The following is a 26654-nucleotide window of genomic DNA, read 5'->3' on the forward strand; positions in this document are numbered from 1 at the left end:
GCAACAGGACCTGTTTTCCTGGACTGATGAGAGAGTCATTAGTCTGAAAAGTTACTTGGACTGTCAGTAACCTTCTCACTGTGCGATGCAGTGCCTTGGCTGAGCCACACCTCCGTGTTTAATTTATCCCCTTTGCACAGTTCTTTAGGGACTGATAGAGTAAATGTTTCTGCAGGCATGATGGCTGGGCAGCCTGCAGCACTACAAGGACAGCACACGGACTTTGTGCAGAATCCAACATGAGCTCTTTGGGGTGAATCAATGGGGTACAGAGGGGGAGAATTGGGAGGAGTAGTTTTTCTGGGATTTTCAGCAACCCTCCTCACCTACCCGGCTGTGTGTGCCCCCTGGTACTGGGGAAGGAAGCAGCTACAAAAGCAGTGGGACTGACTGTGCATTAGAGGGGCTCTCCTATCAACAGCAAAACAGACTGTTTTGTCTCCATTCACCTTCTAGGCAGATCAGGGCAGTCCTTAATGCTGGTCTTAGCTATTTCCCTCTTCATTTCACACATATTTCAAACAAACAGGGATGACAAAAGCATGCAATTTATTGCAACACACAATGCTGGTAATTTTGCAGGATCTGAGGCCAGCTGAACAGTATGCTGCTGACCTTAAATTGCTCATTCCCCTCTGCTGTTAAGTAAAAGAATAAATCAATGGGTAATTCCTTTCTCTCACCATACCTCCTCTCCCTCCTCTATTTTTAAAGCCAGACATCAGTCCTTTTTATTCAGCCATGACAATGCAAGTAGTGCAAAGAAAATCTTAGGACCCAACCAATATGTTCAGTTTCTTTTGTAGTGTTAATTAGGTGTGCTCAGTGCCTTTCTGAGAGAGGCATGATGCTAACCTCAGAAACTCAGATAATTGTCAAATATATCTGTTTATTAAAATATGTTTGTTTCTTTTTTCTTAGGAGGACTTATCTTACAGGATTTAGCTTCTCCTCCCAGACAAACCGGGGGATTGCTGGATGCTGGGGTATGTTGTGGGCCAATGATTGCAGAATTACCTGCTGCAGTATCTTGTTTGAGCAATGTCTGCAGCTTCAGCACAGCACAGATGCAGCTGGGAGAGATGTAAAACCATTTTAATCCTTTGTAGTTCTTACCTGAAGTTATTGAATAGCATGTTGTTAGAACAAAATGGGGAAGGCTCTTTTTTAATACACACAAAATATGAACAAGGTGCTCCTGCTGCTGTTGAACGTGTTCTTTGGTAAGTGCAACTTAATTTAGATTTGGAAGTACCTCAGAGCAAGTGGTTCCTTCTTTCATTTATACACATATATTTTCTGAATGGTTGAGTCTGAATTGCAGGGCACCTTGAGTGCTTCAAAGAAGTGAAATGGCACACAGGGAAAGGGACTGGATAACAACAAAAAGCCACATCGTGTAAGTCTGAAGTTTCCCATGAGCGAATGGATGCAATATTCTATGTGGATATGTGTAAGCATGTCTGTTTAGATTTGAGGTTTTACAGCATCATGGCCACACTGAGTCTGGCAGCACCTGTAAAGTGGGAGCCTGAAGTGTGTTTGTTTCCTTCCCTCTCATGCCCAAGGTAGTGAGGCTGTTCTGTGTCCTGCCTGACTCGCTGAGAAAAGGACAAAGGGAGCACAGGCAGGCAGGCACTTTATCTGAGCTGACCATATGGGAGCAGAATTAGGATTTCCTACCAGCACAGAAGACCATTCTGATAGTAAGGAATAGGCAATAGGAATTAAATTACAAATGTATATGCTGCCCTTAGGGGATATCAGTTTGTATCTCAGAGTATCCATTACCATTCTCTTTTGTGCTGCTGGGCAGGGGAGGCCAGTTAAGCTGCTCTGGGGCAAATGAACTGTTAATATCTGAGGCACCCTCTAAAAGAAAGAAGCAGGAGGCCACTATGTTAGTTTATTGTACTGAGGTGAAACATGAACTGCAACAAAAATAGGAAAAAAATCTGTTTAAGTGAACAATCACATTTTGGAGTTTTTTTTCTCAGTGGTAGGAATTTATTAAAACAACTGGAAGTCATCAGGAAATAAATCATTTTCTGACTAAGGAAAAAGGTTTTGGATTTGTTCAGAAAAGCTGAATATAATTTTCATCTGTTTCAGGTGAGCCATGTCACAGAGACAAGCCATGATTTGGTTTCTCAACAGGTTGTATCCTTCAGGGCTAGTTAGGCTTTTGATTTCACTTGATATGGAAGTACCTGTGGTCTTCTGAGCCTGTTATCTTGCAAGACAAACAATCAACAATAAAGAAGAATAAAAAAATAAAGATGAGCCACCAGACCAGTTTTGTGAAGCACAGAGCCCCATGGTAAGCTGTCCTTGATGAGCAGTTGGCTGTGATTTACCACTGCTGATTCGTCCAAAGCATTGCAGTGACAATGTTTTCTGTTGCAGAGTCATAGAATAACTTGGGTTAGAAGGTACCATAAAGATCAGCTGGTTTGAACACCCTGCTTCAGGCAGGGACACCTTTCATTTTGCCAGGTTGCTCAAAGCCCTGTCCAGCCTGGCCTTGAACTTCCTGGGATAGGAAGTCCACAGCTTCTCTGGACAACCTGTTCCAGGGCCTCACCATCCTCACAGGAAAGAATTCCTGCCTAATATCTGTCACTTCATTCTCCTACATGGTCTTCTGCAGAAATTAATTTTATAGAACCAACATCCAGCATTTTATTTGTTTTAAATTTATCTGCCATGAAGTTGCCTTTCACTCCTCTCCTTAGTGGTTTCCCCCCTTCTACTATGAGACAGAGTGAGTAATAAGAAACCATTCAGTTTGTGCTGGTTTAAGACTTGTCATCCTGTGCTTTATGACTTAGAATCGGTCTTGCTGGGAAAAGAAGCCACTGGGAACAGAGACTTATTCTGTGTTCATACTGACAGCAGGATAGACAGGTGTCATCTCATGATGACATTTAAAGGTGGACGAGTCCCATGAGTGAGGGAGTTCAGTCTGGTGTAATCAATGTCAACCCTGATGAAGACTATTTTTGTCAATTTTATTTATTCCTTTGAGACATTGCTTTAAAATAACAGGAAGACTGTAATTTAAATGGTTATGGGGCGTGGGTGGTTGAATTATTCATTCTTTATAGAGGGCAGACTCTCCATCAAAATCCAAAAGTGGCTGACCTGCAATATCCTCCCTCTTCCCTTCCCACCTGCTGTGCCCTGAAACATGGAAAGAATACCATGGCTCCTTCAGTTAATCTGCAGGGATGGAAAATTAGCATGTTTCGCTTTCATTTAAGGAAGATGCTTCACCCCTGAGACTTTTGCAGAGACACCTTAATTGGTCATCTTTCTGAGCTTTCATTTTATTAAGAAACAATGAGCAGCACTTTGCAGACAGCCTATGTAAAATATGCTGAAGTTTATTGTACCATGGATCTCTAAACCACTGAAATAAAGACCTGTGTGGGCAATTTGCAATAGCTTCTACTATTTAAATGCAAATGTGCATAGAGAGCTTTGTTCTAGATATCAGTTATTTGATACACCTTGGCTTTTGTCCCTGCCCTTAAATACCTGATATTCCTTCCGAGATGCACATTCTTTAAAAAAACTAAAAGACAGCAAAACCCCCAAAACAACAAAAAACACATCTGAAAAAAACTAAGCACCAACCCAACCCACTCCCCAGCTTGTATATCTAATGCCAATATTCCCTGTGCAGCATCTGTAAAAATGTGCTTCATGCAGGCTGGTCCCTCACCTTATCCAAATGGCCCTTAGGCCACCAGCTGCTGCTGGAGCAGAGAGGCACATATAGGGGAGTAGACTGGCCATGGCATGCCAAATGCATTTGCCACAGCAGCAGCCCTCTTTATTTCTCTGTCTCTTCCTCTAGAAATCTTGAATGTGTTTAAATATTAAAGCTGGACACATCTCAGTGTATCCCCTGTGGAGTCTTTCATTGAAAATATCCGAAATCCAATAAAATCAGCTGGTCCTTTTGATGTTTGTAAAGTGGTTGCTCACTGAAGTGGCTGGGCTGGGAGTCCAATATCAGACTTCCATAAAGATATCAACAGAGTATTTCCAATAGTGCTGATAATTGTAATCTCCTTGCTGGCTATTCCATTCTGCTCACTAGCATAACCTTTATTTTTTTTAAAAAAAGGGTATTTAGTGGGATTTGTTTGCTTTATTTCTACCCTCAGTGTAGCAATGATTTTCTTTGTGTCTTAGAGAAATCCCTTAACCAAAAAATACCTTGAGCTTACAGAAATCTATTCACTTCCTAAGCAAAACTGTTGACAGTACTCTCTAAATCAGAATTGTTTCACCTGTACTAAGAAGGGAAAGTGGTTGCTGTGTCAACAGGGTGAAAACCCAGCAATTCTAACATTTAGGATTTTTTCCCTTAATTATGCTGCTCTACTTGCATCTCCCTATAAAAACAAATGGAGGACGACAGACTTCCAGGTTCTTTTCATTATCACCAACCGAAGCACAGCTGGGAAGAACAGCAACTTCCAAACCCTTTAGGATTAAGTTAACATGCAAAATAAGCTTTTGTGCTTTGCTTTACAAAGCAAATCCTTTCCATTCTCTCAAATCAAGACTGGTGAAATATGAGGACAAATGCCCAGCTCCTGCAGAAATATTTATACTTGCACCTAATTTTCACATCAGGCACCAGTGCTATTCATGAAGATTAAAAATGGAAGTCAGAAGACAATAGAGGTTCTCAGCCAAATGAGTATTGTCTGTCAGAAAGAACAGACTCTTTCAGCAGCCACCACATTAACCATAGGCCTAAGTCAGTTTTCCATTGAGTCGCAGGCGCTTTTCCAATTTCCTGATACATACTATTGCCTTGGCAAGGAGTAAATGGGATCTAGTGCCAGGACACTTGTATCTAGAGCATACTTTGACTCCTTGCTGTGTTTGCAGAAATTCCAGGTACACATCATTAATCACAAAGCCTGTCCAATTCCTGAATTATTTAATACAATATTGGAGCGGTTTTGAATTATTTAAAGCAATATGCGAAAGGTTCTCTGTGATATACATGCAGAGATTATTAAGAACCTTGCTAAACAGACTTAAATTGCCAGAATCTAATATCAGCTCCCCATGTTCCATAGCCCTAACTCGAGGACGGAAAGAAACAAAATGCTTCTGTCCAACAGCCTCCTCCTTTACCCTAAAATTTATTGTAATTGTTAGAAATAAGTGAAATGGTTTTAATCTATCTCATTGGAAGCTGCTCAAAACATGACAGGCAAAAATGTCCAGCACATTGTAATTTGGTATTAGTGGAGAATGGAAAAGCCAGGAGGTTTATCTGATCCTCCTGAACCTGTGAATCAGGCATAGATACAACATGGGAACAGATTGTCCTCCAAAGTGCCTTGATTTTTTTTTTTTTTTTTTGGCTTGTTTGTTTTGTTTTTGGAGACCAGGAATGAAAGAGTAACTTCTATAATGAAACTGGTAGTTCCTCAAGATCCATTATCAGTGAAAAACATTACCTAGGTTTATTTGAGAAGTTCATTCAGCTCCTTAGTCGTACCCAGGACAAATTGACCACAGACAGATCAGTGCCAAGGGTGTTCTAGGAACCAAACAGCAGAGCTGGACATCAAAATGTGACTTCGGTGTAGCCTCAAAAGCAGTTCAACACAAATTTAAATAATAGTTTAGATCCAGACTTCGCAGCCATGAGCTTATTTTTGGGTTATGGCAATGCTTTCCCACTGAAATATTCATCACACTTATTATAAAGGTGGGCTGGAAGAAACATCCTTAATCATAGAGAAGGGAGAAGTGGCAGCAGAGTAATTCTCACTGTCAAGAGAATCAGTTCCTGCATCCTTCCTCTTCCTCTTCTTCCTCTTCTTTTACATAGCCATTTGCTAGGGAAGATGGGGAGCAGCTTCTTAAAGGCCCCTGAGGACAGATGCTGATAGAATTAGGACCCTACAGAGGTGACCATGCCAGGTGACCCTAATCTGAGCTGCTGTCTCAGTTTGATGATGCCTTCAGGCATATTAGCAGATGCACTCCAGTTATTTTATTGAAACTTTTCATCCCAGCCAAGCAGGTGAACTGAAATTTCCTACAGAGTTTTTCCCTTTAGCTTAGCACAGAGAATGTAAGATTCTCCTCCAGTCACAGCACTGCGGGAGCTTCAGCTCTTTGTGCAAGTGTGCCCATAGTCTGACCCACGGGATCATGGACATGAAGGAGTCATTTTCAATATGAGTACCATTTTCCCTCTATTTCTAAGAAATTTATCACTGGAAAAAGCCCAGTCAGTTTTCTCTGAAAATACATAGCATTTCCCCATTGTTAACCTTAGAACACTGCAATTAAATGGTGAAGAAGGTCAGAAGAGGGATTACTGACATGTATTTTTTTAGCCAAGTAATCACAATGGAAGCATTCACCTTTCCACTCATTTTGAGATGGCCATGAACTTATTATATAGCCAACTCTAACACACCAGGGTAATATATGACAGTGAATCGTCTTAGTTTATCCATTCAGCTTGCCCTGTGAGTTTACGAGGGCTGAAAATCTATTTGCTTTTCACCTCATTTAGCCTTGATTTAAAGGTATGACAGAAATAAGTGGATACCATCCTTCAGTGTCTCTCTCCGTGGAGTAAAGCCTGTCATAAATTGTTGCTAATGTTTCTGCCCCAGTATGGACTTGGGAGTGTGACCCCATGTGCATAAGGGACAAAGGCAAATCACAGCTTTGTGCCTGACAAGACAGGCACAAAACCTTCAGCATTTTGCTGAATCCTTGTCCAGTGGTTTGATTATTGGAGACATGAGAGTCAGGCAGTAACACTGCACATCCAAGCTGAGTGCTCCTGGGACTCTGCAAGGCATCAGGAGGCCCTGACTCAGCAGGAACTCAAATTTCTACACCTGTGAAAGGTATAGATTTATTCTGTGAGAGACAAGACCATCCAGGGGGCAGCTCTTCTGCCTGGTATATCATGCTACCACCGGTGTAGGGAATGCCCAGTTTTGTTTTTTTTTTTTTTATAGTGTCATGCAGGGTAAGGTGCTCTCTTTCCCTCCCCCCACAACTCCCCCAGCTTTGCTGGCTCTGTACCCATGGATTCTGCCCTGGACACTTTCCAGTCATTCATTCAGCACCACATTCTCTTTACTTCACATACGTCCAAAATTCCCACACAAAAGTTGACCAGCCAGTGCCTTGTCTATACTGAAGGCAATGTAATCACACCTGGTTTCTATTTCTTTCTTTTCCACTTTTGCCCATAATCTTTAATTTAAGCAATTCTAAAACCAGGTGGTGAGTCCAGTTGTTGTCACTTTATGTCTTGACTGGTGAAAAAGGCCTTTATGAATACATTATTTTTGTTTCATGGCCATCCATTTTCATCACTTGCTTTCTTTGAAATCAGTTTTGTGTTAGTAGAACTTAAGAGCTGTATACTTAATCTTAACATCCTTACAAAGATTTTCAATCAGACATTTATGTTAATCCAGAGTCCTCAATATCTACCATAAAATTGTTTTAAGGGTAATGTAGATTTTCAAAGGCAAAATATTTTTAGTTCTTATTTTCCCTAACTTCTAGATAATTTTAATTGTCTGATTTTTTGAAAGAAATGTGTTTGTTTTTTTATGCAACATTATTTTTCCCACAGAGCATTCTTTGATGTACACAAAACCAATAATACAGAGATAACCATCTTGTGCCATTATCGTGGCACTTCAAGACTTCTTTGAATTATTTGTGGTGCTGTAAGGATTAGAAGACTCTCAGTTTGTATACGAGAGTCTTTCATTTAATTCAGACAGAACTATTTCTGTTTATTAAACACTTTCAATAGGATGGCACCATCACAAAGAAGCAAAAGACTTTCAAGCTTTTATTGTAACTGCAAATTTTGTATCCTGCTGCAGTTCAGGGCATGTTTTCTTTTGCAGCATGGCTTCCTTTTTTAAGTGAAACATTTAGGGTGAAATTCTGACATCTTATTCCCATTCTGCAATAACAACTTTTTCCACTGAAATACATAAAACTACTCAAAGGATGAAGAGTTACATAATGTGTTAGAGGTGGATAGAATCTGATCCCTCAGAATTTAGCTGCATTTCCTTTCCTTTTAGCCTGCTTGACCAAGCTGTATCGAAATAGCCATAAACCAGTGCTTTGGCCCATGCGAAAATGCTGCTGGTACCAGAAGAGCAGGTTTCCAAACCAAAATATAGCCCCTGTAAAGTGAAATATGGAGAAATAGAAAGGGAAATAATTCAGCAAAAAAAGCCAATTTAGTTATCCAAAACCTGCTAAATCCAAACAAAGCAATTATTTTATTGAAAAGCAAGGAAGCAAATTGCACTGCAGTCGATTGCACAGTGTCATTCAAAATGGGAAAAGATTGTTAGGGTAAGATATCTGACAAAGTTATGGTGATTTGCAGCTTTTACTTGATCGTTTAGAAATAACAAAAGTATTTTAGGATGGATATGTTAACAGGCACATTTACCTGCCTAAGCTGAGGAGCTGCTATTATGGTTTTGCCCAAAGTGAATATGCTGAGAAGAGAGACTACAAACTGAACTCATAGATACTGGCAATGCTGGTGTCCCTCAAGGATCTTTCTTTAACTTTTACAACTACTTTCTCTGTTCTTATGCCTGAATGATTTTCTCAAAAAAACCCACAGCACTTCCTCTACAAGGTGTTGTATCCTGAATCCAGTCAACCTCACAGAGCACATGTCCCAGAGACCAGAAATCTACAGCAGAGCAACAGACTTCCCACAGGCCACGCTCAGTGAATGAGTTCACAGGCAATTGTAAGAATGTTTTGTCCTTCTATTCTTTTCTCAGATGAGCTGGGAAGATGAACAAAAGTGGTTGAAGAGACCTGAACAGAAAGGAGGTAGTGACAGCCCAGCCTGGGGAGCCAGGGATTCTGTTCACTTGAAAACTTGCTGAAAGAAATAAGCCATGGCTCCCTTCATTTAAATTTATTTATTTATCTTTTTATTATTATTTTAATGAGGACATGTCACATTAGTAATGCAGTGGGAGAGAAAACTCACAAACTCCAGCAGACAACTGGGTATAGGGTTGCATGGTCCTGTGCTTGATTTTGCAATATATATGTGACAGATGGAAGAGCTACTGCAGGCCTGGTGTGTATTCCCTCGTTAGAGAGAATAGGGATGCTTGAAACATTCATAGGCACATTTTGCCCTCTCTCCTAACCTTAATCAGACTGGGTTCAGTCTGCAGGAGGAGATTGGAGCAGTTGTGATCCCTCCTGACCAGGCTGATTGCCCTGATAAACTCAAATTTCCCATTTAACTGCCTGTTCATCTCAGTGGTCTCATCTTAACACCTGGATTTAGAAGTTTGTTTTTTGGTAGTAAAGCCCCTGATACAGCTGTGATTGATGACTGTGTCTGTTAAGCCAGGTTACAATATAAATAAATAATGCTGAGCTGTAAAATTGTGGCTGACACCAAGGAAACTGATGAAATGGGAATGTTTTTGTCTTTAGGAATTAGCACAAGGAAGTTTGGGATGTGCAGCTAGTTGATCTCGTTAGACTTTCACAAACAGCTTGAGTTCTATGTGGCAGGATCCTGGGGATTGTAATTAAGATCAATGACATGTCATTTTAATGAATATGGATCCAAATCTCACTGGGAGATTTAGATTGTTGTGTCTCAGTGCTCCAGTTTCCTTTACAGAAATCAGGGAAGGTAAAACTTCTTTTCCTAATTCTTTGTTTCTTCTTTTCCAGTGAGTGTGTCAGGGCAGGACTGTGTTTGTTCAGCACCTCCATCAGTAATGACCTGAACTCAGATATGGAGTTTAGATGAAGCTGCAAAGAGAGTCATGACAACAGACTTGCTTCGCAGTTTCTTGGTTATATGTTAGTACTAATGTAATACAACCAAGGTGTGTTATAGAAGTGGGGCTTCTGGTTTTGATCAGAATCCAGAAACACAGAATTGTGATAAGAATTTAATAACAAAGAACAGATTAATTATACTCTGGAAATGTTTTGACTAGCATTTGTTAAAATCCTGAGCAATGGTTTTGTCAGTACTTTCTTAACCTGGACTAATTCGTCCACCCCTGTCTGGAAAATTCTGTGTGTTGTGTTATTCAGCATAAGGGAACAGAAGTGTTTTCCATGATCTATGTAATAATCAGTGCTTTTCCCAGTTTATCTTGCCTTTCACACAGCAAAGATGTGCACTCCCAAGGTGCCAGATGTTTACATCACCGAGTAGGTGAAATGTAGTAGAAAAGGATGTCATTTTGATGACTCTCTTTATAGCATATTCCTACCAGTGCTCATTCGAGAATCTGGGATGACAGTAGTAAATAATGCTTAGTACTCCTATAGCACAGTACAGGTTTAAAATTAAATTTTAGTAGTAGTAGGTTTAGAGATCTCTGAAAAAGTGAACATGTACCAAAGGGAAAAAGTTAAACCTTGACTGTGATAAAACCATGTCAAGCCAAGAAATGTTCTCTGGGGATTGACTCTTTCTCATCTAGAAAAATAATTTAAAAATGCTTCTTTGAGTAGGTAAAATTAGATGCCTAAATGGGCACCAGGGAAATTATTGTGGGGGAAAAGGTAATTGTTTAACTTCTCACTACAAATCAAACTTCACTTCTAATTTGGGTAAATATTGAAATTCAAGAGAGACTTTGGAAAAATTTAATAATTATTATACTTATCTGTGAAAATTAAGATACTTGCAATCCAACCTGACAATACAGAGCTGTCGAGATACTACAAAGAAGTAGAGGACTGGATAGTTTTCTCTTTCTGATATTTGAGAACAAACTGAGATTTCAGATTGGAGGTGCCTTGATCTGAAAGCCATATTCATAAGAGCTCTAGCATTGTAGTTTTGAGGAAATACAGACAGTATTCAAGTGAAAGTAATTTTATGTCACTTAAAGTAAAAGTTCAAAGAAAGAACCCCATGTCATCAATATTTTGGCTGTTTAAATGTGTTAATATTGTGCCACAGTATGGACTATTTACTTGTGTCCCCTAACCTACTCTTCCTGGCATAAGATTCCAGATGTCAGACACAAAGCATTTCTCCCCACATCACACTGAGAAAAAATCCAGTGCATGACCTACCAACATAGACAAAAACGAGTCGTAAACCAGTGGAATTAAACACAACATGCTAAATATGCATTTTGGGACGTAAGGGAGGGATGAATAGATAGATATTAAAAGTCATCCCAATAATAGCAATACGTAAAATATCTGATGATTCTCTGAGTATTTTTAGAAAGCAGTGCATTGCTGCGGTATGCAACTGAAATATCACCCAGTGAGACTTCAGCATAATTAAGCAATGATTAATCAATACTTAACTAAAGAAATTAAGCTCAGGAGAAACAATTAATTGAAGTTAAGTGAACTTTGACAGCTCATATTAAACTAAAGCTCTAATTAACAAAAGCACTGTGCATCCTCTAAATGGAGGGATGTGCAGGCTTCAGGTGCTAAAGATGAGGTGAGTGTTACTCTGCAGATTTCTTGATGAGGAGGAGTCACTGATGGAGAGCTTCATTTCAAGGCTTTGAAAAGAGAAGGATGTTTTTCTTTGGAAGCCCATGATTCTGTTTGGTGACCTGACTCAAAGTTCTGGCAGTTCAGGTGGCTCTCTGGAGGAACAAATTCAGAGTGTCCTGGTCGGCTTTGCAGCCTGGCCTCCTGTCCTTCAGGCTCTTATAATTTAGGACCAAACTGCTGGACAAGGTGGGGGGGTCGCTGCTGGGACATTGCCAAACTCCACAGAGCCAAAGGGTTTTGGTCTTTTGCATCACTTGGAGCTCCACGGCCCAAGTTCCTGTGGGAGTTGTGGCTGTTGGGAGCCCCAGCAGGAGCTGCTGTCCCCAAAGGGCTGCAGCCCAGGGAAGGGCTAGGACAGGGAGGTGGGGGAGAAACAGTCTGGGGGACCTGGCAGGGTCTGACTGTGACAGAATCTTCTTTTTCTCCTGTTCTCTCTTCTATATCCTTGTGTTTTTATATCTCCCCTAAAGTAACTTTCACTTTTAGTGTTGATGAATGCCATCATCTCTGGACCCAGCTGACAAACATTTATGCATGGGAGCTTGTCTCAATATCTTTTCTGCAAAGCTTTCTCATGAAACCACAGAGACAGGATACCTGATCTAATGCTTTTGAAAAGATTGATGTCTTACCTGGAGAACAAGCCTGGTGGAGAGAAGGAGAAGAACACGGGGAAGAGCTCTAAATTATCATTGCTGTCTCTTGGCTCTAAGGAAATGAAATAGCCACCGGTTCTGTTTACAGTAGCCAAACCATGTCCAACAGGCCCAGGCTGATGATGGGTAAGGGTCAGGAATGGGGCTTAAAGCCTAATCTTAGCCCCAGCCCACCTAAGGGAATTATCACTCTAGAGAGCAGGGCCTTTCCTTGCTTGTTTTCACAGACACTGGAGACTGACACAAGTCTGAGATGGGGGGGAAAAGAGATATGATTGGCTAGTGGCTTAATTGCTCTGTTAATTGCTTTGCCTCTGGTGCTCCCATCCCTGCAGAGAAAGTGCCTGAGGGTTATCTCAGCTGTGTGAGTTCCCCTCAGTGATGAGCAATTATCTCCCAGGCAGAGACTACCAAATGTGGATGTCACAAGATAGCTCCATTCAAAATGATGGATGGGCAGGAAGGAAGACAAACTTCGTTCCCAGAACTCAAATTAGGAGCTGGCATATCCTCATCTGTGTGGATTTGGCCTGACTTTGCAACAGCACGAAGGTCGAGATGTACCTCATTAAAGGTTCAGGTCCTGAGCCCAACTCCACTGCTGGAGCCCACCTGGAAACCCTTGCTGGACATTTACAGGTCTGATTTTCCTTTTGTTGAGGCCTCCACAAGATTTCTGTGGCCATGGAAGTGTTCTGGGTGCTCTGCATGGAGAAGGCAGAATTTCTCTGCTTGCATTGTACAAACCTGAACTAGTCTGATCCAGTGAATCCCATGTTCCACGGGATGGAGGAGCATTTGGAGTAGGGATACACAGGGCTGGTGGAGGTGAGGCAAACTTCTGCTGCTTTGAAGCCACAAAGCGCACGGAGCAAGCTGAGAACTTGCACGGGTTTTGCTCCTTGAGCAGCAGCACAGCAACACCACAAAGCTCTAGGTGTGCCACAATCCCCATTTTTGGGGAGAACTGTGCAGTGGAAGAAGGAAGAGATTTACCCTGCAGGAAATTCCAAATCCTAATGGGATGGAGGAAGAAAGCAAAGCAAAACAAACCACACCCCCAAAAATACAAAGGTGAAATTACCTGCCTGTGGCCTCTCAGGAAGGCAGTAGCAGGGTGAGGAAGCACAGTCTGTGCTGTTCCATTAAAGCCTCTTCAATAAGAGTGCCTGGCCTGGCACTCGTGTGGGTGAGTGTTCCCAAGCAGCTCCATAAATGTGCATTATTGCTGTGTTCCTGCCTGCCATATTTCCTGTTCTTTATTCACCAAGTGGTGGGGGCTGTCTCTGGCTCATCAATTAAACCCAAGAGTGATGATTTCCAAAGGTATTGCTACTTAGTGAAAGAAATTCATCCTTAGGCTAAAGGACAAAGCTCAAGGCCTAAGTGTTATTTAAATGGCTCATAAAACATGTGCTGGCTCTTTAGCCAGAATGAAAATCACCCTTAGCTAACATAGGAAATATCCTGCTTTCCTCTGCCTTCCCCAGTCTTTTCATGATGATGAATCTCTTGCTCCCCATTATTTCTGTAAATGAGAATATGCTGTAACATTGCTGAGGTTGGGCTAATTAAATCAGCTCTTTCTTATCTCATTGATCTGCATTTTAAAGCTGAGCTGATTAAGGATGGAAGACTATATTTGATTAGAAATATGTTTTTGCCAGTTAGTTACATCAAAGGGTAGATTACAGGAGAGCAGAGGAGCTGAACTCACACGGCTACTGTTTCTCCTGGATGTTAAAAGGAAAGAGAAATAACATGAAATAAAAAGCAAGCCCCAAGATGCATTTCTTACCCATATTTTTTCACAGCAAATGATGATACCTTTGTTTTATCTTCTGGAAAAAAAATTAATAATAGATAAGTGAAACTGTGATACCGAGAAAAAATTTCCATGAGCTGTGGAATGCTATGGATGGTGCTTTACCAAACATCCAGCAGAAATCTTGCTAAAACTGCAGTCCCTTCCTGGTTTTATGGTGGCATCAGCAGAGTTATTCAGCACCCAGGACCAAATGCTTCTCTGGACTGGTAGCCAGAGCAAAGGCTTAGAGCAGAGCCCCTGGCTGATCCTCTGCCTGAGCAAACTGCACAACTCCTGTGCAATTTTTGCTGTATTCCCAACCACCATGTCCATACATATCATTGAAGGTAACATTATGCCTGGTGTGGCTACGTGGCAAAATCCTTTGTTAAGGGCCTTCATTAGGAAAAGATTTTTGATAGCTCCAAGAATGCTGCATCCTCAGCTCAGAAGGGGCTTTCTCAGGGAAGGAGGAGTTAGGAAAAAGGATAGGAGGTAGAAGTTCCATTTTTCTTCCTCTCAGTTTTCCAAGAAGACTTGGTGGCATATTTAGCACCACAGATTTGAAGATGGCAAGGAAATCATCTGTCGTGTGACCTCTTGTATTGGGCCACCATGCAGCCATCAGAACAGCTCCTAATTTCTCCTCAGTAGGGTTGGGACTGACACAGTGACTTTATTCTTGTGTGCCACTGCTGAACCATACTAGGAAATGCAGGAGAGCCTCTTAGGCACAACATTTATCACTAGTCTCTGAGGTCAAGCAATCAGACCAGGAGTTAGAGACAGCAGAGTGAATCCCATAGATCTGGCATGTTCACTTGGAAAGGCAGCACAGCTGCAACAAAGCATGGGCTAGGAGAAGAGAAATAGGAGTTTTACCCCTGGATTAATGCTGTGCAATGTTGTGCATTACTACTGACATGTAAGAGGTAAGTAGGAAGGAGCAGAAGGTGAAAGAAAATTTTATTTTCCCTTTCTTGAACAAAGAGTGCATAGTTAGTAATAAGACACAGACAACAACAGTTGTCCCTATATAGGGACAACATTTTCTCTGTATCAGCCCAGTGCACTTTTCTGAATACCAAAACCAGCAGGAAGGAGTTCCTCTCTCTAGCTGTGCTCCTGTCCTCTGCCTTTTTGCTTGAAATGTTCATTTTAGGGGATTGCATGTGGGAACTCAAGCAAAATTCATGCTTTCTGCTCAAAAGCAGAAATGGATGAGCAGAACAGGCTACTTGCAGGAAGATATTAATTAGAAAACACATCCCAGACATTGAGACTTGTATGTCCAGAAACAGCTTTAGACCTAGTCCTTAAAATGGGATGAAAAGCCATTGAAAACTGATCTGTGGATAAATTTAACCACAAAACAAAAATACAGAGTGAGAAGAAGGGTTAGCTCATCTGGCATGGGATTTCTGAAACATCTGATCTGTGGAGGAACAAAACTAACTGTTATCAATTCATGACTTATTTTTAATTTGTGTCACAAGTAAGGTGGTGCAAAAGCTTATTTATTTACTATGAAGAAATACAGATATTTATCCTTAAATGAGAATTAAAGAAACTCTCTGCAAGAGATTAATCACAGCATGCCATGATGAGATTTAATAAGCATGAGATGCATGTAGGAATTATTTTTCTATTTTTGCAGTGGCTGTATTTGCTTGTATTACTGCTCAGAGAGATAATAGCAGCTCTAGTGGCATTACTATTGAAATCCATAAAATTTCCCTTGAATTAAAAGAATCCTTTAAGGAACAGCAAGGATGAGAAAGGTGACTCCAAAGCTAGTGAGTCTCCTTCCAGAAGACTGATTGCTGCAAATGGTAGCCTAAATTAGAAGGGACTGAATATGCTTTGTCCTTCACAGAGTTGGACTTCCTGCATTTTGTTTTAGTTTTATGTGTTAGGCAATGGGATTTACAAGGAAAGTGGTCAGGATTTCATAATTTACTCTCAAATGTGAATTTGCTTGCTTCATCTACATTAACCAAGATTGCATTTTTGGATAGCCATTCACCACTGGAGGTGCATCAATTAAAATATTTGTTAAAATTCCAATTAATCTTTGAGTACAATTTCCAATCACCTTTTTATGTGCCAATTCCACACAAAATTTAATTGATAAGTAAATAATTATTCACTTTTATTAACTATGTGACAGCAGAATTGATCCCGTTTAAAATCTCCATAAGTTTCTCTTTAATAGATGAATGCAGCAGCCCAAAAGGATGGCCTCCATTAAACCCAAATTAAAGGCTTATTTAAGATATTCTGTTTTTATATTTTTCCAGACAGTAGGTTAACTTTTAGGCCAAAGAAGGCCACCAGTACCTTCTGAGCTAATGTTTAATTTAAAAGATCTGTTTTAAGAATATTCATACTTTGATTCATTAGTTTCCTGCATGAGGTAATAAGAAGATGCCTGTTTAAGAGACACTGCAATGATAAAAATAATAATGTCTGAGTAATACTGGGGGTGGTGTTGCCAGCGTGTATTGAGGAGGCATTTGAGTGAAACTGTGTTGCCAAGTTTGCAGGTTTTTATTACAGTGATTAATAGAAATAGTTGTTCTCCTGAATTCAAGGTTGTTATTCTGTCTAGGTTTACAAAGCCTGTTCAACAGGAGCTGTGTGTAAATCCATTTGTGTGTAAAGACAGGAGGCCTCTGCCTGATTCCTGTTCCTAAATGATTGAACATAGTGCAGCACTTCTAAGGAGCTCTTTTTTCCCCCATCTTGCCTATACGAAATCTCAAAAGTATATTCCTTCCATTTATTTCTTCATCTTAGAAATGTATCAATTGTTTTAAAATTCTCAAGTGGTTGTGTCAGAGAGGCAACACTGGCCTGTGAGTAATACGGGATTCCTGTCCCAATTCTCCCATGTCTTCCCTCCATCTAGAAAACACCCAGAAACGGTATGGGAAACTCTCAACAGATTGAGCCCTTTTCAGCCCAAAACTGTCTACAAAATAAAGCTGAGCAGCAGCAGCAGTCTGTTTATCTGAAGGGAGGTCATTTGCAGAAGCCTGGGATTGAGCAGAGCAGAATTTCCTTTCTCAGAGCCCTTCCTCAAGTCTTGGCTGCCCCATGTCATGCAATCAAGAGGGGTGATTGTGTCTTTGACAAGGTCTGTGCAGAGACAAATAACCCACAGAGAAGCTGAGACTTCATAGCCTCCCTGGCTGCTGGGCAGACACATCCATGTGTCCAACCAGCAAATTTCACCTGGATGAATGCAATAATTTTCAGGAAGGAGGTGTCAACCAAAAGCTTAGGAAATGGAGGCATTGCTCCCCTGGTTCCAAAAGTCTCACTGATCAATGTAAAAGGAACTAATTTGGGGAACTTTTAATCTTTGCCTTCAACAAGGCCCTTGTTAGGAGAGCTTTTCATATTTGGGTGATTGAGCTGGTCTAAGAGACAGAAAGTAAAGAGTGATCTCTCAGAGCCTCTTCCAAGGCTATAGAATGAATGAGCTGTGGTAGAAAGCAAAGAAGAAACCATCATGCATGTTCCCCTGATCTGAAACCCCTCCTGAACTGGGCCCCTCTCAGGGCCAAAGTCTGTAAGGAACATTGGTAATGGCAAATTGTTATGGGAAACTGGAACTTGCAGTTTGAAGCTTTAGCGCATCTAGATGATTTCAAAAGAGAAGCAATATTTAATGTCTAATTGGAGCAGGAGATGGTGTTTTCAGTTTAGCAGAGCTTCCTCAAAGGGTTGCATGAAGTCTAAAATTAATACTCATCTTTTAAAATGTATGGTCTCATTACTACCAACCCTACCATAGCTGAAATATCACACATTCTATATTTACTGGGATAACATGCAGCACAACATTTTGTGGCTGCCTTAACAAGCTTAGAAACTCATACTGAAAAAAAAAAAAATCCCCAAAACAAACCTTGTCTGAAGACTGGATAAAATAAGCAATAAATCCAGAGTGAAAACATTTAAATGGCAGGCGAAGCCCACTGTAAAAAAATCTCTGTGGGAATAAAAGAAAAGTCTTTGAACTCCTGTGCGTGATAACAGTTTTAAAATCTTAATGCCAATACCCTGGCTAGTAGGGCAACAGCCTTTGAAAGCAGAGGTCAGTGTTCCAGCTGTCTGACATCGTGTGTCCAGCCAATTCTTGTCCTTTATTTCCCCAGTGCTGTAAAGCTGATGAGGGGCAGAAGCTGATTGAAGACTGTAGCGCCCAATTTTTCAAAGACCAAGTGTTATTTAATGTTCAGCTGGAAATCTGTATGTGGATTTAAGTCTGGGCCGATACTTTAATAATTACTCTGGCTGTTATGTTTCCCCAGAAAAAGGTCAATCCAAGGGTTGTGTAAGACTCTGAAGGCAATTAGAGTAGCTTTAGAGCAGATTTTGTTTATCACTGTAGTTATAACAAGTATTTTTTGGGGTTTTTTTCCCAGTCAGTTGGGCTATCTAAAGTGTGACAAAGGATATTACTTAACAACAGCTGGAGGCCTTTGAGGGAGCAAAGACTGACTGATTAGGCTTAACTGGTCATTTTTTGATGAATTCTTCTGAACAAAGGGTAACTCAGGCATGTGGTTAATGATAGTTTTGAAGGACACAAAGGGAAAATATGGCTAAAGTTAGAAGTTTATTCGGGTTATAGATTAAAAAAATAGGAGATTAGAAATCAGCTGGAAGAGTAAGTAGAGGGTGCTTTAAAAAGAATGCAAATGCCATAAAATAAGCCACAGTTGCTTTGCTTTTTACAAGGCATCTTTATATGTACTGTTATGAAAAATCCTGCTTCAGCTTGTTTAGGAAGTAGTAAAATCAGGTGTGAAATGAGTTTTGTAGTCTATGAAAATCTGAGGTTCCAACAATTGACCTTTGCTAAGACAAAATTAGCAAAGCGTAAAATTTCAAACAAAAAATACAGGGGAAAAAGCAAGACAAAAATAGAATTTCCATCTGACTTAGGAAGTCTAGGTTACAAATACTAGCTTTATTTTTAGGAGAAGGGCTGGTACTCCCCAGATCAGAGCAATTACTTCTACTATACTCTTCGAGGAAACCTGGATGTTGCCAAGACAGGCTTTTCCTTTTGACTAATTGTAATTTTCCAACAAAAGACAGTTTTGGCTGTTGCCTGTGTTGAATCTGAGGGTGGCAGGGGGTTTGAGTGATGGTGACACTCCATCCCCACAGTGTCCCCACTGAGGATGCTGCCAGAAGGTCACACAAATTAACTAACATCTGATCACATAGGGGTGGCAGGTGTGATCAGTTCAAAGCAGGTTAAATATCCCACAGGGAAATTGAAATTATCATAGTTGTTGGAGAAGCAGCAGTGGAATGAAGTTCAACAGTTCAAAATGCAAACTCACACATTTTTGGCCAATAAAGAATTCTGCAATGGCTGGGGACATGACTTGGTGGGAGAAAGAGGACACAGACATGGCAGATGATCACAGGAAAATCATGAGTCAAACGTAAGCCTGTGTTGTGTCAGGGAAGATATTATCATTGGGGAAGAGTGAAGAATTTAATAGCCCAGTACTAGACTCCCTGAAAACTCACCTGGAATACTGACTGCTGTGCTAGTCAAACTTCTGCAAGACCAATGCACTGAGACTGGGAGAGATTCAGTGAAAAACTAATAGTTGTGATAAGAAAAGCCATAGAAAATCTGACTAAACACATTTGCAGTGCAATAGAGTGTTTCTGATGGTGACCAAAAGTAAAAAACAAAGTAACAAAGACTAAGATAGTATAAGAATGAGTAATAGTTCCCCAAAACACTGTCAGTCTTCAGCAAATCTCAATTTAAAGCCTTCCTGAGCAAGACACATTATTTTTGCTCTTACTTTCTTCCAACAACTGTTTCCTCTGCTGGATTTCCTCCCATACCTTCTTCTATTCCCTTTGCTTGCAGCTTGCTTTCAGCATGTCTGCAGCAGCAGGGATTTCTGCACACACAGGATGTGGGAGAAACATCAGCTTTTTCTTCTTTGGAAACCAATCCTTTTTAATTCCTCTAATGTGACTAATTCTTATTTTTATGAAGACAATGAGCAATCATTTGTTGTTCATTGCTTTCTCCCTAACAGTGATCTGGGAAATGGAAGTGCCTGTCTTAGACCAAGACAGCTTGGCTTGTTAATTTTAAGACAATTAAGGATGAGGGAACACGACTGAGATCTATAAATGGGCACTGGGCTACACAGCAGTGAAGAGCAAGAGTAGTTTCAGCTGAAGAAAAATTTTGTCTAAAGAACAAAAGAATCTTGATAATGAATAAATTTAAGTTGAAAAGTAGAAGAAAGGTTTCAGCCATGGAGTAAGTGAAACTGTGGGATAGTCTACTGGTCATGGGTTGGCTTTGACTGAGCTATATTTGTACAAATAGATATATTAATTTAGAAGAAAACACCCTCACTTTTTCCCAGGGGCCTAGGAGATCAGTTGCATCAGGCATGTTAAATTTTCACAAATGGAAATGGCTTGGCTAGCATGACTTCAGGTTGCCTTTGAGTCTCTTGTCTGAATAGTTGTGACCCATTTATAGGAGGATCAAGCATGGCCTTCTGCTCATGTCTGCAGAGGTACTTGAATGAATGACCCAGATGCTTTAATCACTCAGACATTCCCCTTCTTGGAGGGGATGGAGAGAATCCTGAGTGATTTAAAGATAGAGCATATACTTAATTAATGAAAAATGTCATATAGCACAATGGCAGAGGAGCCCACCTGATGAGTTGGGAAGGCTTTTCCCATATTATGGCCTATTTTTGGGAATGAAAAATAGTTTTAAGAACCTGCTCAGCTCTTGTCACTGCAGGACCATAGCACTACACCTCCCTCCATTATGTTTTATCCCCTCCAAAAACTCCTCTGATGGAGTTTTGTTCCAACACTTCCCCCAGAGGACTTTGCTCTCCTGTCTAATAAATTTCACAGTTAAGAAGCTTTCTCTGATGCTTTGTCACTCACAGCCACATGAGAATGGATAAAGAGCTGCCTTCAGACGTCAGAGATGAAGAGTACTTATGTGCATGGGAACAGTCCCAAAAGGAGTGAGATGAAGGACTACTGCAAATATCAGCAGTGTGGTTACCTTTGCTCACCTTATATAGCAGGGATCTAGCAGGAAATGCAAAGGTGTGAATTTCAGCACTTGTGAAAATGCCAGATTTACAGCCTTAAATAGCAAAGTCTTCTGCCTCTCCACAAAAACAAATATAGCAGGATGTCCACTGTGAAAATTTTCTCACAAGTAGGCGTCATCCCAAGGGTGAGAAACGGTAAATATGCACCCAAGGTGGGGAAGAAGTGGTCTTTCATCCTCTGAATGACAGAAATTGAAGCAGGGTCATGAGTTTAGTGCACTGTTGACGTTTGACACGGATCAAATGAAAACACTTGGTTGTTATGGGTATGGGTTCATTTTAACACGGCAACGGAAGATTTCTTTTCCAATGACCAGCCACCAAAATCACCCTGTCACCTGCCAGTGGATTAAAAACAATGTCATGGAAGGTGATTTGGGCTGAGATGTCATCTATAAAATATTTATTATAATGAGATATATGGGTTTCAGTCACTTAGTGCATCCTGCAGTAGCTGCTAGATGGGTTAAAGACCGAATTACTCAATCCTAATGTCATACACAGCTCTTGCACAGTATTTTTATTGCTAATTACTTGGTGGCATTATATTCACATAAAATAAGACCAATATGGACATGGCTGTTTGGGCAGCCAGGTTGGACCTTTTCTGTGTTGCTCTTTACCTTGTCAGTGGAGGTGAATCACTAGTTGAAGCAAGATTCAATCTGAAGCTGGTGTGTTTAATTACCCTTGAAAAATGGAAAGGTCAAAATAGGACAGGAGCGACAAAGTCAATTGAGCATCTGGACAGAGTCCAAGCTTCAGCCATCACTGTCATCTCCTTGTTTCTTCTTTTGGAGGAGTCTACATTTACGTGTAATTATAAGAAGATATACACTGTATTCTGTAGTTCTTTTCTCTTTTTCTCCTTTTCTCCCACTCCTTTCCTTCTACCCCTGTTCATGCTTTCTTCCTCCCACTAGGTCTTCTCCTTCTTCCCCTCTGCTGCTGTCTTCTTTCTTGTATGTGAAAACTCAGAATTCCCTTCCCTTCCCTTCCCTTCCCTTCCCTTCCCTTCCCTTCCCTTCCCTTCCCTTCCCTTCCCTTCCCTTCCCTTCCCTTCCCTTCCCTTCCCTTCCTTCCCTTTCCCTTCCTTCCTTCCCTTCCCTTCCTTCCCTTCCCTTCCTTCCTTCCTTCCTTCCCTTCCCTTCCTTCCTTCCCTTCCCTTCCTTCCTTCCTTCCCTTCCCTTCCTTCCTTCCCTTCCTTCCCTTCCTTCCTTCCCTTCCCTTCCCTTCCCTTCCCTTCCCTTCCCTTCCCTTCCCTTCCCTTCCCTTCCCTTCCCTTCTTCCCTTCCCATTTTTTATCTAAGGATTCACACACACGTAGGATCTGAACATCAAAACACTCTGCATATGCGCATCTGGTGCATAAATATGCAGACAGAGAGGCACATTGATAGAATCAATTAAAAGCTCTCTCTGCAGCACTCAAGTCTTGCTGATAGTTAATCACAGATGTCTGATATCTTTTTATCTCGAGTCAAAGATTCTCTGTCTCCTTTATAGCAATCAATACACCAGGGTTGTCTCACAAAGTCCACGGATTTTTATTTCAAAGATCTGACAGGACAATAACCGTATGACTCTGACCCATGTGAGAGGCTTTGGGTGACGCATGTGTAAGACTTGTATTATATCTATAATTCATTTGCAGCTTGGTCTCCTGGGGGAGCAGGGGGAATCATGGCAGCTGTTTAACAACCCACAGTTACAACTGAAAGGAAAGGGAGCCACAATTCAGCCAAAACATTATGTAAAGATTATGCTCACTGGGCCAGACAACCTGAACTAAGATGTCTATTTTTGTGAGGAGTGTTGGGGGATTTTTAATGACTGTCAGATCCTTGATTTTACAGCTCAGTCAGAAATACAATAGCCATAATAACATATTGTATTGATAGTATTCTTACAACTACAAAGTTTTAAGGTTGTGTGAAAGGAAAAGTTACTGTAGAGAAGTAATACCATTTATAAGACCAACACAGGCACCTGCAAAAAAGCAAAATTAGTTTGCATGCACACAGTCCTTTCTACAATTCTCAAGCACAGAAAATAGACAAGAAACTAGGTAGGGCAATGTGTAACTTGGAGCAACTGAGAGTGACTGCTCTCAGTTTAACAGTTGTTTCAGACAAAGGGGCTGATGAAAGTGAGGCCCCACAGGACAGAGAGGGATGGATTATTGCTGCCCCAGTAACCATGTGGGCAGCAGGACGAGGTCCACATGGGAAATGGCAGTGCTGAACCATGTCTAGCACATCACAGCATCATGGAATGGTTTGAGTTGGAAGAGACCTTAAAGATTGTTTCAACCCCTCTGACATGGTCAGGGAAAACTTCCACTACACCAGGTTGTTTCTACCCCATCCAGCCTGGCCTTGAGCTCTTCAAGGGATGGGGTAGCCACAGCTTCTCTGGGCAGAGTCAATGGGCATAGCTGACCTTGCTCTGACTGCAAGGTAAACTGTGTTAGCACTTACAGTGGTTTAAACTTCTGTGTTTCACCTTTTTGTTGGTCTGGTTCTGCACACAGCTTGGGGAGTGTAGCAGATACACCAAAATCCACTGAAAACCTGCAAAGCAGATTAAATGCCTCTATTCGAAGAGGGAGAAAATGAAACATTTAAGCTCAGCCCTCTGTAACAGTCAAGAAGATATGGGAAAGAACAGGGAGCAATGCAGAGCAGGTTTCTAAGCAGCTGCAGAAGTACCACAGGCTCACAGATCTTGGATGCTGTATTTGTTTTTTTTATCCTCATAGAGGAAATAGTAAAACTAAAAGATAGAACATGTGTGAGCTAAACAATGAAATAGCTTTCACAGGGGAAGAGATGACCCAGGCTATCAATCACCATCTTGGGAAAGAGGTGTTTGGGGGGTGGTGAGAGAGAAGATGAGTGGGGTGGGCTAGATGAACCTCTGACCTTGGGCACAAGGGCTGTTTGGAAGGTCTTTCTGACCACACTGAACCCTGCTCTGCTCTGGATGCTTTCTACGTCACAGCCATGAACCCCAGTGCAGAATCAAGGCATCTCTGCTTTCTGGTACTTGTCTGAGCTCTGCCTTGATTCCTTTACTAGTTTTCCACCTGCCTTTGCTCGACTCCAGGGAAACCAATAGCTCCCTGCCAGCTTTTGTCAACAGCATGTGCAAGGACAATGTTTGCAAGACAAAATATCTGGTGTTAAGATTTCTCTGTAAAGGAGAAGAGGTTGCTTTATTAAAAGGTCAGTTCTGCATCTAAGAGGTTAATAAGTATTCGCTGAGACTCATCAATGTCAAGACTAAAACCAAACAGGAAAATGGCAATCTCTTTCTCTTTTGTAAAGGAACTTGTTGAAATAACTGCCTAAGTCTGCCCTCTGTTTACTAAAATGGCTTCAGAAATCTCTAAATCCATTTATCCTGAGGATTATCATCATCTGGTTTCCAGACAACGTTCTCATTTCCTCCAGTGAGGTTTTCTGATACCTTAGGCCATTAGCTGTGGTATTGATCTTTTCTTAATACGTGAGAATTCCTACAGCAAAGGCAGCTCTGAATCTAAAAAACCCCAAGCCAAACCTGTTTTATCTGAATAGCCAGAACAGCATTATGTTAGAAACAAAATTTAACATTCTGTAGCTTTTGTTTATAATAAATGTATCAGGGCAGGCTCCAAAGACATCCTTCACAGAATAGACTGAGCCTGTTATCAGCCACTTGGGGAAATTCTGTTCCAGAAACAAAAGCCTGTGACATGCCAGTCCTTCAGCTCCTAGTCCTATGGCTCAGCCCTGGGGAAAGAGATAACGGGCAGTGCTCAGGAGCACACCCTCTGAGATTTTACCTGGCTCTTCCTACCCCAAAATCCACCCTCCTGACAAATCCTGTGCATCAGTCCATAGAAAAGTAGTAACCAAGACCCTTATTACTCATCCTAATTCATCTGATAGGGATTGTGGGGATGGTGCCTCTGTAATAGAATTGGAGGGACGAAACCTTAAGTAAAGTCTGATAAAAGAAATCTCCACACCTTTACTTCTATTTTCCTGCTTTACAGGCCTGTTTCCCCCTTTGTCTCCTGTTTATTAGGCAATGTAGGAATTCCACAGTTACTCTATTTAAGGAAGACAATCCAGTAACCTTGGGAAGAAGGAGATGAAGGCAGCTGGGGAAGGAGGTGAGAGCATTTGGACCATTAGTGGTTTGGACAGGTGGGAATCTATTGCTACTTCTTCAGAATTAATGTGAGCTTTAATGTTGAAAAGCTTAGGTTCCTAAGAAAAAGTTTTCTTCGTACCTGTAATCTGTGAGGCAGAGAAAAAAGAGCTAAATTCATTCACCTTAACTATTAGGGCAAATTTGTTTTCCCACTTGTTCAGCAAGAATCTGCATATAGACAAGCCTTGTGCCCCCCTGCTCCAGTACCATGACCTTCAGCAAGTCTCTCTCTCTCTGTTAAATACATGAGTCACCCAGCCCTATACAGAGTTCATGGGAGGAGTGGAGTTCCCTCAAACACTGTCAAAAAAGATTGACTAAAAATGCCTCTCATGGAATAGCAAAAAGATTATTAGAATTTGCTTCTTGCCACTTTTGGACTTATTTTGGTGCTTGAAGCATAAATTTCAGCAGTTATAGAGAAGTGTGATTTTAAATTTCTGCATCAGAAGAACCCTTCAATGTATGAAAGTCTTCATTAACACCTAGGAACAGTCATTATGGTCAAAAAATTCAAATTTGGGTGCCTTAAGTAAGAATAAGTATATACTTTATCAATTTTTCAGTATGTCTGAGCACCTGCAGATAACATTTAAGACGAGTTAATTACAGGATCCTAAATATGGATTAAAGGATTAGCTTTAGCCATTAAATTGTGAAAAGTTTAGCTTATGTAACTTACCAGGGCCACATGGAAAATTGTTGGATTTAGATGTAGAATCATAAATCTTCTTAAACAGGAGGAAGGATGCAGAAAAGGATCCAGGTTTGTCTTCCTTGTTTGCCACAAGCTACTTCCCAAAACCCAATAGGGAATTAAAAGCCATAGGACTTAGGGTTCTTTTCCTGAAGTTTCTCTCTTAATTGTATTAGCAGTTAGGAGTGATCCTGCAGTGTAACAAAACAAAACTCCAACAAACAAACAAATCCCCAAACAAAACAGTCATTTTAGGCCATAGACAGATGCTCAGTGTGCAGCAGCCTCTGCCAGCTGATGATATTATCGTGTTCAGCTGCTATTTTGCAGCTCTGAATTTGTATCTCTGTCCCTTTTCCCTTTCAGCAAGCATTCCAGCTCTTCTGGCAAAATGAGTCCTGTGAACACTCCCTAACTCAAACAGTAAAAGTAGGTGATTAGAGTTATTTCAGCTAGTTGTGGTTGAAGAGGATAGATATAACAGTGCTGAAATGGGGGTGGAGAACAAGTAATTTTTGGCTACAAACAGTAACAGCTTCAACATAAAGAAGAGAAAATTTGGAAAA

At 40.9% G+C, this 26654-nt stretch overlaps 2 long non-coding RNA genes across 3 annotated transcripts; both read right to left on the reverse strand.

The window, feature by feature from the left end:
• Window positions 1–1900: 1900 nt before the first annotated feature.
• On the reverse strand, window positions 1901–26458 carry LOC146442458 (uncharacterized). Of its 2 annotated transcripts, XR_014850275.1 has the most exons (4): window positions 26074–26458; window positions 21812–21877; window positions 14032–14074; window positions 1901–2233 (listed from the first exon to the last, which is right to left on the reverse strand). It is a non-coding gene; the product is annotated as an uncharacterized LOC146442458 (long non-coding RNA). The 2 variants fall into 2 exon arrangements; XR_014850276.1 differs by lacking the exon at window positions 21812–21877.
• On the reverse strand, window positions 10953–12352 carry LOC146442459 (uncharacterized). Its single transcript, XR_014850274.1, has 2 exons — window positions 12210–12352; window positions 10953–11669 (listed from the first exon to the last, which is right to left on the reverse strand). It is a non-coding gene; the product is annotated as an uncharacterized LOC146442459 (long non-coding RNA).
• Window positions 26459–26654: the final 196 nt, after the last annotated feature.

The sequence above is a fragment of the Lichenostomus cassidix genome, chromosome 2 (genome assembly GCF_008360975.1).
Source record: "Lichenostomus cassidix isolate B80296 chromosome 2, HeHo_3.0, whole genome shotgun sequence".
Taxonomy (NCBI): domain Eukaryota; kingdom Metazoa; phylum Chordata; class Aves; order Passeriformes; family Meliphagidae; genus Lichenostomus; species Lichenostomus cassidix.